This window comes from Budorcas taxicolor, chromosome 21, assembly GCF_023091745.1.
Source record: "Budorcas taxicolor isolate Tak-1 chromosome 21, Takin1.1, whole genome shotgun sequence".
NCBI classification, from domain to species: Eukaryota; Metazoa; Chordata; class Mammalia; order Artiodactyla; family Bovidae; genus Budorcas; species Budorcas taxicolor.
In genome coordinates, this window is record NC_068930.1 from 53,812,646 (window position 1) to 53,821,744 (window position 9,099).

General features: G+C 40.1%; 1 pseudogene; it reads left to right on the forward strand.

The window, feature by feature from the left end:
* Nucleotides 1-7,481: 7,481 nt before the first annotated feature.
* Nucleotides 7,482-8,868, forward strand: LOC128066782 (elongation factor 1-alpha 1-like; annotated as a pseudogene).
* The last annotated feature ends 231 nt before the right edge of the window (nt 8,869-9,099 follow it).

Consider the following 9,099-nt stretch of genomic DNA (forward strand, 5'->3'; position numbering starts at 1 on the left):
TCTGCTTCTGTTAGGTCCATACCATTTCTGTCCTTTATTGTGCCCATCTTTGCATGAAATGTTCCCTTGGTATCTCTAACTTTCTTGAAAAGATTTCTAGTTTTCCCCATTCTATTGTTTTCTTCTATATCTTTGCATTGATCACTGAGGAAGGCTTTCTTTCGTCTCCTAGCTAGTCTTTGGAACTCTGCATTCACATGGGGATATCTTTCCTTTTCTCCTTTGCCTTTTGCTTCTCTTCTTTTCACAGGTATTTGTAAGGTCTCCTCAGACAACCATTTTGCCTTTTTGCATTTCTTTTTCTTGGGGACGGTCTTGGTCCCTGCCTCCTGTACAATGTCACGAACCTCTGTCCATAGTTCTTCAGGCAATGTGTCTATCAGATCTAATCCCTTGAATCTATTTGTCACTTCCACTGTATAATCGTAATGGATTTACTTACTGTACTTCCCGTTTATTTATTCATACCTTATCTGTCTGAAACTTTTAGCTTCTGATACTATATGTGTTCTTATGGGCACTATAAATTATCTCAGTGATGTTTTAGCTTTTCAAATCTAGGGCATTTCTCAATGAGATTTTGAGTATATTGGTTACCATCTTATTTATCACTTGCTATTTAATTATAACTGTTCCTTAAAAGTCAGTCTCTTCGGTCCTTTGAATTTTTTTAATTTCTTATGTCTCTGATAACTCAACTATAGTTATGGTTTTGTATTTAGAAGCTTTGTTAAGATATAATTCACATGCCATACAATTCATTCATTTAAAGGGTACAATGCAATGGCTCTTAGTATAGTCACAGGGGATATATATCTATTACACTAGTTATTAATAAGATTTTCATTTCCCCATAGCCCTTAGCCATCATCTTTCAATCTCCCTACCTCTTTCCATCCTGTCCTAGGTAACCCCTAATCTACTTTGTTTCTATATTTGCCTATTCTGGCATTTCCTTTAATTAATCACACAACATGTCCCTTGTTATTAGCTTTATAGTTATGATTTTAAACTATATTACCATCCCAATTTCTCAATTATTTAATTCTAGACATAACTCCTCTTCTCAATTCCAGTGTTAACAAATGCAAATTCTATATAAATCATTCTTTATGCAAACTAAACTAAAAACTATAACTAAAAAAGTGTTGACTTTAGTTTTCAACTATCCTGCTTGTCTTTATGTATGTCAATGTATGTGATATCACTTCCCAGGTGCTTCAGAGGGTAAAGAATCTGCCTGCAATGCAAGAGACCTAGGTTCGATTCTGGGGTTGGGAAGATCCCCTGGAGAAGGAAATGGAAACCACTCCAATATTCCTGCTAGGAGAATTCCATGGATAGAGGAGCCTAATGGGCTACAATCATGGGATCACAGAGTTGGACATGACTAAGCAAGTACCACACACATACATGTGACATCACAGACACTATTATTCTTCTCTAAACCTCATACTTTCTGTAACCCTGTCTATTCAGTGCCTAGTATGTAGGTGTTAGATTTTTTTTTTTTTGAAAGAATGAATGATTCAGTGACCTGATGTATGAGTTTACCTTCTCTCCACTCTCATATCAATTAAGTGCCCAAACATTCAATTCCTTAGGTTTGCTGCCCAGTGTCTTTCCACCCCAAAGCTATGGAGTTTCTAATTTCATATTCTTAAAATACCACTTTCCTATTTAGCATATTGTTATTGAACTTTTGCTGGGAAAACTGTCTTGTGCAATTCAAACAACAAAAGATTTAAGGTCATAGGATCGGGGCCCAAGTCCTAATCTCATTACTTCCCTGTTGTGAGATTATGGATTGGTTATTTCAGCTTTTTAAATTTTTTTGACTCATCAAATTTTTTTGACTCAATTTTTTTTTTGACTTCTATAAAATGAGAGATGGCATTAGTCATGCTTATTTCATGAAAACCTGAAAAATCTGCAGTACCTAAAATAGTATGTCGTATATCACAGATACTCAAAAAAAAATTGGTAGAGAAAGATTTTCAAATGTGATCATATATTTAAAAATACTCTCTAGTTTTTATTTTATTTATTTTTACTTATTATTATTATTATTATTTTTTTGGTAGGTGTCCATGTACTTTTTTTTTTTTTGACTTTACAGTATTATATTGGTTTTGCCATACATCAACATGAATCCGCCACAGGTGTACATGTGTTCCCCATCCTGAACCCCACTCCCACCTCCCTCCCCGTACCATCCCTCTGGGTCATCCCAGTGCACCAGCCCCAAGCATCCTGTATCCTGCATCAAACCTGGACTGGTGATTCGTTTCTTATATGATATTATACATGTTTCAATGCCATTCTCCCAAATCATCCCACCCTCTCCCTCTCCCACAAAGTCCAAAAGACTGTTCTATATATCTGTCTCTTTTGCTGTCTCACATACAGGGTTATCATTACCATCTTTCCAAATTCCATATATATGCATTAGTATACTGTATTGGTGTTTTTCTTTCTGGCTTACTTTACTCTGTATAATAGGCTCCAGTTTCATCCACCTCATTAGAACTGATTCAAATGTATTCTTTTTAATGGCTGAGTAATACTCCATTGTGTATATGTACCATGGCTTTCTTATCCATTCATCTGCTGATGGGCATCTAGGTTGCTTCCATGTCCTGGCTAAAACAAGTGTGGTTGTTGTTGTTTAGTCAGTCATATCTGACTCTTTGTGACCCCATGAACTGCAGCCTGCCAGGTTTCCCTGTCCTTCACTATCTCCTTGAGTTTGCTCAAACTCAAGTCCATTGAATCAGTGATGCCATCCAACCTCTGCCATCTCCTTCTCCTCCTGCCTTCAATCTTTCTCAGCATCAGGATATCAGGTGGCCAAAGTATTAGAGCTCATCTCCAGCATCAGTCCTTACAAAGAATATTCAGGGATGATTTCCTTTATGTTGACTGGGTTGATCTCCTTGCTGTCCAAAGGTCTCTCAAGAGTCTTCTCCAGCACCACAGTTTGAAAAAAATCAAGTCTTTGGTGCTCAGCCGACTTTATGGTCCAACTCTCACATCCATACATGACTACTGGAAAAACCATAGCTTTGACTAGACAGACCTTTGCCAGCAAACTGATGTCTCTGTTTTTTAATACGCCCTCTAGGTATGTCATAGCTTTTCTTCCAAGGAGCAAGCATCTTTTAATTTCAGGGCTGCAGTCACCATCCACAGTGATTTTGGAGCCCGATAAAATAGTCTGTCAATGTTTCTGTTTCCATTTATTCCCATCTATTAGCCATGAAGTGACAGGACCAGTTGTCACCATCTTTGTTTTTTGAATGTTGAATTTATAGCCAGCTTTTTTACTCTCCTCTTTCACCTTCATTAAGAGGCTCTTTAGTTCTTCTTTGATTTCTCCTATTAGGGTGGTGGTCTCTGCATATCTGAGGTTATTGATATTTCTCCTGGCAATCTTGATTCCAGCTTGAGCTTCAGGCTGCCCAGCATTTCACATGATATACTCTACATAGAAGTTAAATAAGCCAGGTGACAATATACAGCCTTGACGTACTCCTTTCCCAGTTCTCGACCAGTTCTGTTGCTCCATGTCCGGTTCTAACTGTTACTTCTTGACCTGTGTACAGGTTTCTCAGAAGGCATGTAAGCTGGTCTGGTATTTCCATCTCCTGCAGAATTTTACACAATTTGTTGTGATCCACACAGTCAAAGGCTTTTGTGTAGTCAATGAAGCAGAAGCAGATTTTTTTCTGGAATGCCCTTGCTTTTTCTGTGATCCAACAGATGCAGGCAATTTGATCTCTGGTTCCTCTGCCTTTTCTAAATCCAACTTGTACATCTGGAAGTTCTCAGTTCGTGGACTATTGAAGCATAGCTTGAAGAATTTTCAGCATTACCTTGCTAGCATGTGAAATGAGTACAACTATGCAATAGTTTGAACATTCTTTGCCATTGCCCTTCTTTGGGATTGGAATGAAAACTGACATTTGCCAGTTCTGTGGCCAATGCTGAGTTTTCCAAATTTGTGGGCATATTGAGTGCAGCAGTTTCACAGCCTCATCTTTTAGGATTTGAAACAGCTCAGCTGCAATTCTATCACTTCCAATGCTTCCTAAGGTGACTTGACGTCATACTCCAGAATGTCTTGCTCTAGGTGAGTGATCACACCATCATGGTTATCTCAGTCATGAAGACATTTTTGTATAATTCCTCTGTGTATTCTCACCACCTCCTCTTAATATCTTCTGCTTCTGTTAAGTCCATACCATTTCTGTCCTTTATTGTGCCCATCTTTACATGAAAATGTTTCCTTGGTATCTCTAATTTTCTTGAAGAGATCTCCAGTCTCTCTGATTCTGTTATTTTCCTCTTATTTCTTTGCATTGTTCACTTAAGAAGGCTTTCTTATCTCTTCTTGCTATTCTTTGGAATTCTGCATTCAGATGGGTATGTTTCCTTTTCTCATTTTTCTTCCGGTTTTCTTTTCTCAGCTATTTGTAAGGCCTCCTCAGACAACCATTTGCCTTTTTGCATTTCTTTTTCTTGGGGATGGTTTTGATCACCACCTCATGTATGCTCCTATGAACCTCCATGTATACTTCTTCAGGCACTCTGTCTATCTGATCTCATCCCTTGAATCTGTCACTTCCACTGTATTATCATGAAAATAGTGGTTTCCCCTACTTTATTCAATTTAAGTCTGAATTTTGCAATAAGAAGTTCATGATTTGAGCCACAGTCAGCTTCTGGTCTTGTTTTTGCTAACTGTATAGAGCTTTTCCACCTTTGGCTGCAAATACTATGATCAGTCTGATTTTGGTATTGACCATCTGTTGATGTCCATGTGTAGAGTCATCTCTTGTGTTCTTGGAAGAGGGTGTTTGCTCTGACCAGTGCGTTCTCTTGGCAAAAATTTGCTAGCCTTTGCCCTGCTTCATTTTGTACTCCAAGGTCAAAGTTGCCTGTTACTCCAGGTATCTCTTGACTTCCTAGTTTTGGATTTCAGTCCCTATGATGAAAAGGACATCTTTTTTGGTGTTACTTCTAGAAGGTCTGGTAGGTCTTCGTAGACACGTTCAACTTCATCTTCTTTGGCATTAGTGGTTTGCGCATAGTTTGAATTCCTGTGATACTGAATGGTTGACTTGGAAATGAACAGAGATCATTCTGTCATTTTTGAGATTGCACCCAAGTACTGCATTCTGGACTCTCTTGTTGACTATGAGGGCTGCTCCATTTCTTCTAAGAGATTCTTTTTTCTTTTTTTAAATTTTTATTTTTACTTGATTTTACTTTACAATTCTGTATTGGTTTTGCCATATATTGACATGAATCCACCACGGGTGTACATGCGTTCCCAAACATGAACCCCCCTCCCACCTCCCTCCCCATAACATCTCTCTGGGTGATCCCCGTGTACCAGCCCCAAGCATGCTGTATCCTGCATTGGACATAGACTGGCGATTCGATTCTTACATGATAGTATACATGTTTCAATGCCATTCTCCCAAATCATCTCACCCTCTTCCTCTCCCGCTGAGTCCAAAAGTCCGTTATATACATCTGTGTCTTTTTTGCTGTCTTGCATACAGGGTCGTCATTGCCATCTTTCTAAATTCCATATATATGTGTTAGTATACTGTATTGGTGTTTTTCTTTCTGGCTTACTTCACTCTGTATAATCGGCTCCAGTTTCATCCATCTCATCAGAACTGATTCAAATGTATTCTTTTAATGGCTGAGTAATACTCCATTGTGTATATGTACCACAGCTTTCTTATCCATTCATCTGCTGATGGACATCTAGGTTGTTTCCATGTCCTGGCTGCGATGAACATTGGGGTACATGTGTCTCTTTCAATTCTGGTTTCCTCGGTGTGTATGCCCAGCAGTGGGATTGCTGGGTCATAAGGCAGTTCTATTTGCAATTTTTTAAGGAATCTCCACACCGTTCTCCATAGTGGCTGTACTAGTTTGCATTCCCACCAACAGTGTAGGAGGGTTCCCTTTTCTTCACACCCTCTCCAGCATTTATTGCTTGCAGATTTTTGGATCGCAGCCATTCTGACTGGTGTGAAGTGGTACCTCATTGTGGTTTTGATTTGCATTTCTCTAATAATGAGTGATGTTGAGCATCTTTTCATGTGTTTGTTAGCCATCTGTATGTCTTCTTTGGAGAAATGTCTATTTAGTTCTTTGGCCCATTTTTTGATTGGGTGCTTTATTTTTTCTGGAATTGAGCTGCATAAGTTGCTTGTATATTTTTGAGATTAGTTGTTTGTCAGTTGCTTCATTTGCTATTATTTTCTCCCATTCAGAAGGTTGTCTTTTCACCTTGCTGATATTTTCCTTTGTTGTGCAGAAGCTTTTAATTTTAATTAGATCCCATTTGTTTATTTTTGCTTTTATTTCCAGTATTCTGGGAGGTGGATCATAGAGGATCCTGCTGTGATTTATGTCAGAGAGTGTTTTGCCTATGTTCTCCTCTAGGAGTTTTATAGTCTGGTCTTACATTTAGATCTTTAATCCATTTTGAGTTTATTTTCGTGTGCGGTGTTAGAAAGTAATCTAGTTTCATTCTTTTGCAAGTGGTTGACCAGTTTTCCCAGCACCACTTGTTAAAGAGATTGTCTTTACTCCATTGTATATTCTTGCCTCCTTTGTCAAAGATAAGCTGTCCATAGGTGTGTGGATTTATCTCTGGGCTTTCTATTTTGTTCCATTGATCTATATTTCTGTCTTTGTGCCAGTACCATACTGTCTTGATGACTGTGGCTTTGATTCTTGCCCACAGTATTAGATATAATGGTCATCGGAATTAAATTACTCATTCCCATACATTTTTGTTCACTGATTCCTAAAATGCTGATGTTTGCTGTTGCCATCTCCTGTTTGAAAATTTCCAATTTACCTTGATTCATGGAGCTAACATTCCATGATCCTATGCAATATTGTTCTTAATAGCCTCGGACTTTACTTTCACTACCAGACACATCCACACTTGGGCATTATTTCCTCTTTGGCTCAGCCTCTTCATTCCTTCTGGTTTAAAAAGAATAATTTATTGCTTTTTCACCACGGGTTTGCCTCTAGGACACAGGTGTGAAAACCACCATTCAGTTCAGTTCACTTCACTTCAGTCGCTCAGTCATGTCCGACTCTTTGCGACCCCATGAATCGTAGCACGCCAGGCCTCCTTGTCCATCACCAACTCCCAGAGTTCACTCAGATTCACGTTCATCGAGTCAGTGATGCCATCCAGCCATCTCATCCTCTGTCGAACCCTTCTTCTCCTGCCCCCAATCCCTCCCAGCATCAGAGTCTTTTCCAATGAGTCAACTCTTCGTATGAGGTGGCCAAAGTACTGGAGTTTCAGCTTTAGCATCATTCCTTCCAAAGAAATCCCAGGGCTGATCTCCTTCAGAATGGACTGGTTGGATCTCCTTGCAGTCCAAGGGACTCTCAAGAGTCTTCTCCAACACCACCATTAAACCTAAGCAAAAATGGGAAAGGAAAAGACCCACATCAACGTCATTGTCATTGGGTATGTAGATTCAGGGAAGTCTACCACGACTGGCCATCTGATCTACAAATCTGGTGGGATCAACAACAGAACAATTGAAAAGTTTGAGAAGGAGGCTGCTGAGATGGGAAAGGGCTCCTTCAAATATGCCTAAGTCTTGGACAAACTGAAGCTGAACATGAGCGTGGTATCACCACTAATATCTCCCTGTGGAAATTTGAGACCAGCATGTGTTATGTTACCATCATTGATGCCTCAGAACATGGAGACTTCATCAAAAACATGATTACAGGCACATCCCAGGCTGACTGTGCTGTCCTGATTGTTGCTGCTGGTGTTGGTGAGTTTGAAGCTGGTATCTCCGAGAACGGGCAGACCCATGAGCATGCCCTTCTGGCTTACACCCTGGGTGTGAAACAACTAATTGTTGGAGTTAACAAAATGGATTCCACTGAGCCATCCTACAGCCAGAAGAGATACGAGGAAATTGTTAAGAAAGTCAGCACCTCCATTAAGAAAATTGGCCGCAACCCCGACACAGTAGCATTTGCGCCAATTTCTGGCTGGAAAGGCGACAACATGCTGGAGCCAAGTGCTAGCATGCCATGATTCAAGGGATGGAAATTCACCCATATGGATGGCAATGCCAGTGGAATATCCCTGCTTGAAGCTCTGGATTGCATTCTGCCACCAACACATGTAACTGACAAACCTTGCATTTGCCCCTCCAGGATGTCTATAAAATTGGTGATATTGGTACTGTCCCTGTGGGTTGTGTGGAGACTGGTGTTCTCAAACCTGGCATGGTGGTCACCTTTGCTCCAGTCAGTGTAACAACTGAAGTCTGTAGAAATGCACCATGAAGCATTGAGTGAAGCCCTTCCTGGGGACAATGTGGGCTTCAATGTCAAGAACGTGTCCGTCAAAGACATTCATCATGGCAATGTGGCTGGTGACAGCAAAAATGATCCACCAATGGAAGCAGCTGGGTCCATAGCTCAGGTGATTATTTTGAACCATCCAGGCAAGATCAGTGCTGGATATGCACCTGTGCTGGATTGTGACACAGCTCATGTTGCTTGCAAGTTTGCTGAGCTGAGGAAGAAAACTGATCGTCGTTATGGCAAAAAGCTGGAAGATGGCCTTAAATTCTTGAAATCTGGTGATGCTGCCATCGTTGATATGGTTTCTGGCAAGCCTATGTGTGTCGAGAGCTTCTCTGATTATCCTCCCCTGGGCCGTTTTGCTGTGCGTGACATGAGACAGACAGTCGCTGTGGGTGTCATCTCATCAAAGCAGTGGACAAGAAGGCAGCTGGAGCTGGCAAGGTCACCAAGTCTGCCCAGAAAGCTCAGAAGGCTAAATGAATATTATCCCCAATACCTGCTACCCCAGTCTTAATCAGTGGTGGAAGAATAGTCTCAAAACTGTTTGTCTCAATTGGCCATTTAAGTTTAATAGTAAAAGACTGGTTAATGATAACAATGCATTGTAAAACCTTCAGAAGGAAAGGAGAATGTTTTTGTGGACAATATGTTTTGTGTGTGGCAGTTTAAGTTATCAGTTTTTAAAATCAGTACTTTTTAATGAAAACAACT